General features: G+C 58.1%; 1 protein-coding gene across 1 annotated transcript in view; it reads right to left on the reverse strand.

The window, feature by feature from the left end:
* The window catches only part of LRRC4B (leucine rich repeat containing 4B), a 38,824-nt gene extending 30,274 nt beyond the window's left edge, over nt 1-8,550 (reverse strand). Inside the window, 1 exon segment of the mRNA XM_045775196.2 lies at nt 8,140-8,550. The gene's annotated coding sequence lies outside the window, so the exon portion shown is untranslated.
* Between the last annotated feature and the right edge of the window lie 567 nt (nt 8,551-9,117).

The following is a 9,117-nucleotide window of genomic DNA, read 5'->3' on the forward strand; positions in this document are numbered from 1 at the left end:
GCCATGGCTGGGGCTTTGGGAATGGAGAAGAGGGAGACAATGAAAAGATATAGCAAAATGGCAAAAGAGGCAGAACTTGGAGGAGATGTAGGAGGTGAGGCAGAAGGAGGAGCCAAGTTCTCCTTAGAGATCTGGGGTCAGATTCTAAAAGCCAGGAGAGGAGAGAGGGTGGGAGAGGAGGCTGGGGGTGGGGGAAGAGAACGGATAGGTCCCCGGACACAGAACCCACAATTCCAAGCTTTGCTGGTAGGTGGCAAGCCTGCTTACTCCGGCAGCCCAGATGTTCCCAGATGTTCCGGAAGCAGTGGTGGAGGGTCCTGGTCAGTCCCTGGCTGTGAGGTTGTGGGCCAGCCCCTCCATCTCTCTGCTCTTGTTTCCTCCTCTGTAACCCAGGCCGTCAGGGACACTTGGGGGCTGAGGGGCTGCTTGAGGCTTCGGCAAGGGGGCCCAGGACAGGGTCTGGCACTTTGCAAGTGACAGGCAAGGATAAGCTAGGACACAAGGCCTGGCTGGTAAGTAGCTCCAGCCCTGTGTGGCTGCCAGTTTTCTACTAGGAGCCTTGCTGTCACTCCATTTCTTCCTCTGAGAAATGGGAATTAATAAGATACCACATGACAAAGGGCTGGGAGGGCGAGGGGCTAGGGGATGCGGGAAGGCCTGACGGCAGCAGTTGTCTACCAGCCGGGATAGAACTGTTCCAGGATCTAATGCGTTGCTGTCCAGTGGCGCTCTCTGCAACTATGAAAATGCTCTTTCTGCACCGGCCAATATGGTCGCCACGAGCATGTGTGGCTAGTGATCACTTGCGGCTGAGGAATTGAGTTAATTTAATTTAAATTAATCTAAATGTCAATGGCCACACGTGGCTGTGTCTGCAGTGGTTACCGTGTTGGACAGCGTGGTTCTAACTGCTGGTGTGGCTGTCCCAGTGTGTCCGGTGGACCCCCATCCTGCCTGAGTCCCCAAAGCTTGTGCTCCTTCTGCTCCAATGCCCTGCCTAGTGACCTCACAGGGCTCTTACAGGACTCTCCAGGAGCCACGGAGATGAACCCTGGAGAAATGAACGTTACTGAGGGTAAGATGCGCTGTCATCTGAGGCCTCTAGGAAAGGAACTACAGCAGCTCCACTTTATGGATGGGCATACTGAGGCCTGGTGACATCCTTGCTGTACCCATGAGCACGCAGACCCGGCAGGCTCCAAGTTGGAAGCTTGACCTCCGGGCCCCTATATTCTGTGTACACTCTGTGATTCTGTGTGGCTCTGGGATGTGGGGGCTGTGTGACATTGCTGAATTGAATCTACTTGCGGGAGAGCTAGGGCCTGGCCTGGTATGGGAGCTTTTCAAAAGAGAGGTCACCGCCAGGGCTTCAGCAGGAGTATGTGAGGTGAGTTTGCAGGTGGGAGGGATGCGGTGCGAGCCAGCTTGACTGGCCTCCCTGGTTCCTTCTCCCCTTGTTGTCCCCTGGAAGGGCAATTTTGCAATTTGTCTTCTATCTCAGGCTGTGCATAACTAACTTGTAAAAGTTGAGGGGGGGAGGTGTACTACTGAAAGTAATGAAAAGCTGAAAACCACTTGAACTGGAGCAGTGTCTCTCGGACACCCGCAAGGGTCCAGATCACCTGGGATTTTGTTGAAGTGCAAATTCTGACGGGGGTGAGGGGAGGCTGTCAGGGTGAGACTGAGGGGCCTCCCTTCCAGGGGCTACTGGTCCTGGAGCACCCTGCGCTCCATTTCAGGATGAATCACGAACTCTCCTCCTCCCCACTGCTCTGAGGATGACTGTGCTCAAGGGCGGGCTAGACCCTGGTTACAACCTCCACTGCCACAATTACCAGCCATGTAGCCTGGGAAAGGGATGTCACTTCCTGGGGGCTCAGTTCACTCATCTGTGAGATGGGGAAATAGCTAATCCACCTGCAGGGGTGGTGGAGACTCAGTGGTCTGATATCCCTGGTGGGTTGGGCGTGGTGCCTGGCACACAGAAAGCTCTCACTGAAATCATTCTCTAACTGTGGACATCCCCCGCCTCCTCCGTGCCATCACACCATCACTCTAAGATGATGGAGAGCTGGAAAGAGCGCTGGTGTCCTGGAAACTCGGGTTCAGACTCTGACTCGCCGCTTGCTCACTGTGGTTCCCCCCGCCTCCTGTCCCCGCCAGGCTCTGTCTGTGAAGATAATGACACCCAGCTTGGTGGGAACTCATGGTGACATGTCCAGTGCTGGGCACTTAAATGGCAGTGATATTAAAAGTTATTTATTCTCACTGGGTCAGAAGAACAAATCTCTTCCTCATTCTGTGACTCAGTCTCCCCCCTTCCCATAGGCAGATCCAGCATTTCTGGCTGGATCATTTATCAGGGAGTGGGGGGGCCCATTGAATCGTCTGAGGAATCTCTGTCCCTCCCCCACCAGGTAGACATGGATCGGACACCCCACACCCAGTGAGGAAAGCCCCGTATGAGAATCGGGGTGGGTAGGTCCTTTCCCCTGGGGGCATAACAAGGGCATAAATAAACAAGACTGAGGGGCAGGGGGCCCCTAAGTTATAGGACCCCTAATGTCTCTTTTAAAGTCTAACCTTCTATGAGTCTACTGCTATTAACAATCTGATTATTGTTATTATTTCTGCTTGGAGGGCCCGATGGACACACACGGTCCACTCTCTGGGTCTCAGCTGGGGGAAGCAATCCGCAGGGTGGCCCATGCCTGGATTTGCAGTCCCAGCTGAGCCACTTCTGGCTGTTGACGTTGGGCAAGGGGCCTCATCTCTTTGAGCCTCAGTTTCCCTGTATGTCTAACTGGGGATGATGACTGTGCTTCCCTTGGAGGTCTACCATGAGGAGATGGAACAGATCAGCACAGAATGCTAGCACAGAGCCTGGCTTGTGATAAGCTCTCGATGGATGTTAGCTTTTATTATCTTGGGCCCTGTGTTTGAGGGTTCTGGGCAAGAGGAAGGCAAATTTCAGCATTTACTGCCTGGGATTTTCCCCCGGGAGAGCTAGGGCTGGCACTACTCTCTGACCTTTGTCTCAGCATTTGAACAAGAGCTCCAAGGCCTAAGCTCAACTCCCTAGGCAGTAGAGTGGGCTGGGGGCTTCCAGGGGTCACAGCTGAGACAGGAAGGGAGTGGTCTGGGCTGCTGGCCCAGCTCCGCCTCACTCCCTCTGTCCTCCCCTTCTGGGTCATATACACGCTTACCGACTGGACTCAGCATTCTAACTCTTGGCAGCCCTCTTGGGGACCCAATGGTCCCCTGGTATGGACTCCTCTCTGACCCCCAACTGCAGGGTCTCTTACCAGCCCATCTCCCAGGCCTCCAATGCAGCCCCTCCGCCTCCACCTGCCATGACAACGGTTGCGTGTGTAGGTTTCCAGGCAACAAGGGGGCATTTTGCCACTGTTCTTACTCTTCTCCACTCCCCTGTCTGGCAGAGCCACCCTACTCTCAGGGACCTGGAAGGGAAGGGAAAGGAGCTTCTGCTCAGTGAAGATGGAGGGGTCCTAAACTCAGAAGCGTAGAGGTTTCCTGCACACTAACAGAGAGGAAAGAAAAATATGCTCCTTACAGCCTGAAACGGTGATAGTGGAGGAATCAATGCTGGGTCTGAGCATTGGAATGCCACCTGCACTCCGACCTGGAGGTAGGACCTAATGAAGCCCCTCCAAGGACAGAGCCCCAGGCCCATCACTACGCCCCATCCTCTAAGACCTACACTTGGACCAGATGAACTTCCAAATGTGCACCTGTCCCCAAGCACACAGGGAAACCTACCCCTGCCTGGGCGGCAATCCCACACTAGGGGACAAGGGCAAGGTCTGTGGCCCACGACCCTGGCTGTCTGCCAGCCCAGGATGGGCTGCAGCGTGGCTTCACGCAACACTGAGTCTAGAACACTGCGAGGGGCCAGCAGTTTCGAAGCTGACCCTGGCCATGGAGAGCTTGTGTGTACCCCGCACCCTGGTGGTCTTGTGAGTTCTTACTTTGGCACAGCAGGGGGCAGGTTAGCTGAAGCAGGACCCAGTTCCAGGGGGCCTCAGAGCTAGGGCAAAACTGCCAGGGAGGAGGATGGGGCAAGAGGGGCAGGCAGACAAAGCTCCTGGCTAAAGGGCTCAGATTCTGGAAAGAAATCCAAAGCAGCAGCATGGAGAGAGTGACAGGGCAAAAAAAAAAAGAGCCACGAGGAGAGGAAACAGCCAGGACTGAAAACTCAGCTGCCTATGGAGCCAGGCAGGTAAGACAGATGGATGAGAGTGGGGAGTGGTGGCCAGCAGGCACCTGAGCCTGGCCCATGGCTAACCCAGAAGGAGAATTTTTCAAAAGAAGCTAATAATCTGGAAGTTTTGTGATGTAACTGACATAGCATATTGCATGAGTTTCAAGTGTACAACATAATGATTCGATATTTGTGAAATGATCACCACAATAAGTCTAGTTAACATTCATCACCACACATAGTTACAAATTTTTTCCTTGTGATGAGAATGGATTTTTCTGTGAAATCGCTTTTTTTTTTTAAGTTGACAACACACGAAATACTTTGAAAGCACTGGGGTTGTAAAGAATACTCAGGGCGGTAGGACAGCAGGGTAAGTGCTCAGGAATGTGAGAAAGAAGCAGCAGGAGGCGGGGAGGACGGAGGGGCTGGTGGAGGTGAGGGAGAGTGACACAGAGGAGCAGAGGGCGGTGCTGAACCCAGACTGGAAACAGAGGCAGGTTTCACAGCAGATGGGCCCTGAGAAAGAAAGACTGATGCATAAGTTCAAGGTGTAGCTGGCTAGGCAGGGGCAGGAAGGCTCTGGGCTGCAGGGAGAGAAGGGTCAGCCCAGGGGAGAGACAATGGGAGGTGGGCTTGATAGAGACAGAAGGTTCCTATGACACCTTATGACAGATGCCCCACCAGAGGTGGGGAAGGTGAAAGATGGGGTGGGATGGTGGAGAAAAGGCTGCCACCCCAGCAGGCAAATCAGGTGAGCACAGCCATGGGGAGGAGAGGATAGAGGTGAGGACCGTGGCAGGAGCGTGGAGCCAGGGCACTGGAAGAAGCTGAGAGAGTGAGAGTTCAGTGCTTCCGCTCCGCCTCCCAGCACTTCTGCCCGAACCTTCCAGATTGTCAGTGGCCCTCTGATACCAGATGTCTTAATTCTGCGGTCCTCTCAGACAGCGATGAGACCCCTGGGAGCCCCTAGGACTTGACTGGGGAGCATTCTCTCAACTGCCTCAGGGTGGAATTAAGGGCAACTGCGGGGGTCTAGGGGGGCTGGACGCCTCTCACCCTGGGTTGGGCGGGGTGGGGGATGAACTTGTGTGCAAGTGCAGCTCTGGGACCGCATTAGCAGCACGTGGGGCTGCATCCCCAGGGCTCCAAGGCCACCCCGGTACCTCTCACTTTTCATCTCTTTGTGCATGTGAGTTCATGAGGGGACCCTGTTTGAGGGCCTCTGGCCAGCGTGCTTCTCTGTAAGGTGCTGTCTTTGTCTCTCCCTCTGGGTGTCCGAGTATGAAGGACTGTGTGTGTCTCTATGTGCACATGACTCCAGGTCTTTCTCCTGGCCTCTGGCTGACTCTGGGTACCGAAGCCGTGTTTGTAACTGGGTCTCTGGCTGCCAGTGTGTGTGTGTGTGTGTGTGTGTGTGTGTGTGTGTGTGTATGCTCATGCACCTCTGCCCACACATGCCTCTGTGTCTTTCTCACACGCTCCCACCCTCTGCCCATGGCTGATTCAGGTCCCTCACAGTCAGACACTGTGCCTCTAATCCCCCCTGCACCTCTGCTGGTGAAGTGTTCTCCGGCTCCCTCTTGGCTCCCTCTTGCCAGCACCGTGGGTCGGTAGGCACCCTCCCTGAGTCTGTGGCTCCCTGCGTCTCTGCCTAGCCCTCTTGCTCTCCCTCCTGTGTGTGTGGATGGTGTGTGTTCCCCTGTGTGACTCTTGCTTTCTTTCAGAAATTAAGTGAGTAACTCTGTGTACGTCTGGCTCTGTGGTGATGCACCCTAATTGTGTGTGTGTCTGTCTGTTGAGGAGTCAGGTCCCCTCTCTCACTCCAGCTGTGCCTCCATCTCTCAGGCTCCTACCCTCCCCTGCCTTGTCTGAGGGTCTGTCTCAATGCCTTTCTGCTGCTTCATTCTCTGCCCCTCCTTTCTGAGTGCCCGTGTGGACAATCGGGTGGCCGGGATTAGAGGAGACCCAGGGAAGAGCAGGAGGAAGGCGGGAAGGGGAAGAGGAGGCTGCAAGAGGTAGGTTAGAAGGAGCTAGGAGACAGAAGATGCTACAGGAAGAGGGAGGGGCCCATCCAGGCCATGGTCCTGGGGAGTGGAGAGTTTTTAGGGGGGAGAGGATGCTGCCGGCTGCCTGGACCAGGAGGGAAGCGACTCCGGCTACTCCCAGCTGCTGCTGGAGCCCGAGTTCCTGTCTGGCGGCTGCGCGGCCGGGACTAGGGATGTGAGGCGCATAGCAATGGGGCGCTGCGGAGGCTCGACTGCAGCTCCCAGCTGGGGAGGGGGGTGGGGAGGGGGCTGTGGGGCAGCCCTGAGGCTCCCTTGCCCCTCCCCCTTCCCAGCTGGGCTCTCCCCAGGGGAATTCCCCACCCTGAGAAAGTGTCTCGGAGAACAGGGCCTGAGGCTGCAGGGAGCAGGGTAGGGAGAAGAAGAGGGTGCTCCCGAAGAGCAGCAGAGGTGGGGGTGGGGAGAGAAGGGTCAAGATGGGAGTGGCAGAAAGAAAGGGATGGGGGTGGGCAAGGGGGCACCCTGGGCATATGATTCAGACCCTGGAGAGAGACTGGCTGGGTGCCTGGCAGGAGAGAAGGGAGGAGCGCATGGAAGTGGGGGCTTGCAAACTTGGGTGGAACCCTCGACGAGCCTGGGCCTCGGGCGCCCCGGACTGATGAGTTGGAAGGAGGCAAGCATCAGGAAAGAGAGGTTTCAGAGAGGAGGGCCCTAGGACTGGGGGGGGGGGGTCTGGGGTTGGGGGATTCCACGGGACGGGGAGTCAGGGAGACAGGGACAGGGGTTCCGAGTGAGGAAAGGCCATAAAAGGCGATCCCAGACACAGATGGGTATGTGAGAGAGAGAGGCTGGTGGTAGTGCTGGGGAGAAGCGCCCCCACCCCCAAGGATCCTAAGCAGAGAGGGGAGAAGACAACGGTTCTTGAGAAGAACAGGGTAGGGGGTGGGGCTAGAGGAGAGAGGGGCTAAAGTGGGAGTCTCCTGGAGAGGTCAAGGGAGGAGATATCTGGGGGGAGAGAGTCAGAGATGGGAGTGAGAGGACCCTGAAAGGAAGGTGAGGTGCAGTTAGAAGGTCTTAGAAGAGCAGGTGTGAGAGTGGAAAGCCAGCAAATGGGGGAGGGGAGGTCCCCAAGAGGAGAGGACTAAGGACGGTGGGAGGGAGGGAGGTAGTGGTTCCGTGGAGGCACATGCCCAAGGATAGAAGGCCCCTAAAGCAGAATGGGGTCAAGGAAGGGGGTCTTGGGAAGAGGGAGGGACAGGGGTTTCGCTGCCCACCCGCACGGGTTGGGGGACCCCAGAGAGAGAAGGGCTGAAGATTGGGGAGGGGGTAGTCTCGCTCCCCAGTCACCCCCTCCGTCTTTCCCATTCTCACTTCCCAAACTCCCCGGTTCTCCCTGGTTGCCAAGGCAACCGCTCCTGCCAGGCGCGGTCACCAAGGAAACCCCGTGCCCGCCTCTCCCCCTTCCCCATCACTGGCGTGCCCCCCCACCCCAACCAGCAGCGGTGTGGAGGGTGGGAGGGGCAATGGTGGGGGAAGAACTCGGGCTCCCACCCCAGAAAGGGGGGCCCACATCTACACCCGGCGAGCCCCCCCACCCTAAGCCTACATCTTCAGCCCCACAGCTGGATACGCGTAGCGACTGCCGGACGTACACCACCACCCCCCCGCCCGTCCCCAAGGCAGCGGCGACCCCCCAACACAGAACTCGCTGGCCGGGAGAACCCCCACCCGGCTGCCTCCCCCACCCGCTTCGGCTCTCCATCAGGCCCCGCCCACTGTCCTCTGCCTCCGACCCCCCCCCATCCCGGAGGAGGCCTTAGACCACGGTCCCCTAATTAAGAGAATGCCCCCCACCCACCCTCCGCCGTTCCGCCTCCCGCCCCCACCCGGCGCCCCTCCGCGGCTACTCACAGCGAGGAAAGGGGCTCCTTCTGGGGGGCAGCATGCCCGGCCCGGGGGGGGGAGGACCCCCCCAATGAGGCACAGGGATTTGGGGTGCGAGGCCCGCTGCGGGGAGTTGCGGGGGGCGGGGCTGCGGCCGGGCCTGGGTCTCTTGACTTCTCCCCCCTCCCCGGCTCCTGGTTGGGGAGGGGGCTTCCGCAGTGGCAGCGGTGGGGTTCGGGGGGCCGCTCTGCCTCCTCGCTCGCCCGCCCGCCTGCCGCCCGGCCCGGCGCCCTCGCCTGCCGGCCCGCCGCCTGCCTTCCTTCTTGCCTTCCTTTCTTTCCTTCTTTCTTTCCTTGCTTCCTTCCTTCTAGCCTTCCTTCCTTCCTTCCTCCCTCCTCGGGCCGCCGGCGCCGCTCTCCCCCCACCCCACCCCCCCAGGCCCCGGCCCCGGCCCCGGCCCCCGCCTCGGACGGTGCGGCAGCGACCGCGAGCAGCCGAGAGCGGCGGAGACGGGAGCGGAATACTGATGAAGGAGGGGGAGCGGGAGGGAGGGGAGGGAGGGCGCCGGGAGCGGGGGGGGGGGGGGGGAGAGGCTGCCCGGGAAGGAAAGGAGGGGGGAGAGGAGAGAGGGGAGGGAGGGCAGAGAGGAGGAGAGGGAGAGGAAGAGGGGGAAGAGAGGGGAGGGAAAAAAAAGCAGAGGATGGGTAAGGGAGAGAAAGGGGGAGGGACGAGAGGGTGGAGGGGGGAAGGGTGGAGGGGTGGAAGAAACAGAGGGAGGAAGGAAAAGGGAAGGAAGGTAGAAGAGGAAGGAAGGAGAAGAGAAGAAAGGAAATAGATAGGGAGAGGGAAAGAGGGGAGGTAAGAAGGGGAGGAAGGAGAAGGAGGAGCGGAGGGGAGAGATGAAGAGAGGGGAGAGGGAGGGACAGTGTCCTGGACTGTGGGGAAGCAAGGGGAGGAGAAACTCCTAGTACACCTTTGGTAAATATTTGCAGAATGAATGCGGAA

This window comes from Ursus americanus, chromosome 21, assembly GCF_024610735.1.
Source record: "Ursus americanus isolate L20-20 chromosome 21, mUrsAme1.1.p, whole genome shotgun sequence".
NCBI classification, from domain to species: Eukaryota; Metazoa; Chordata; class Mammalia; order Carnivora; family Ursidae; genus Ursus; species Ursus americanus.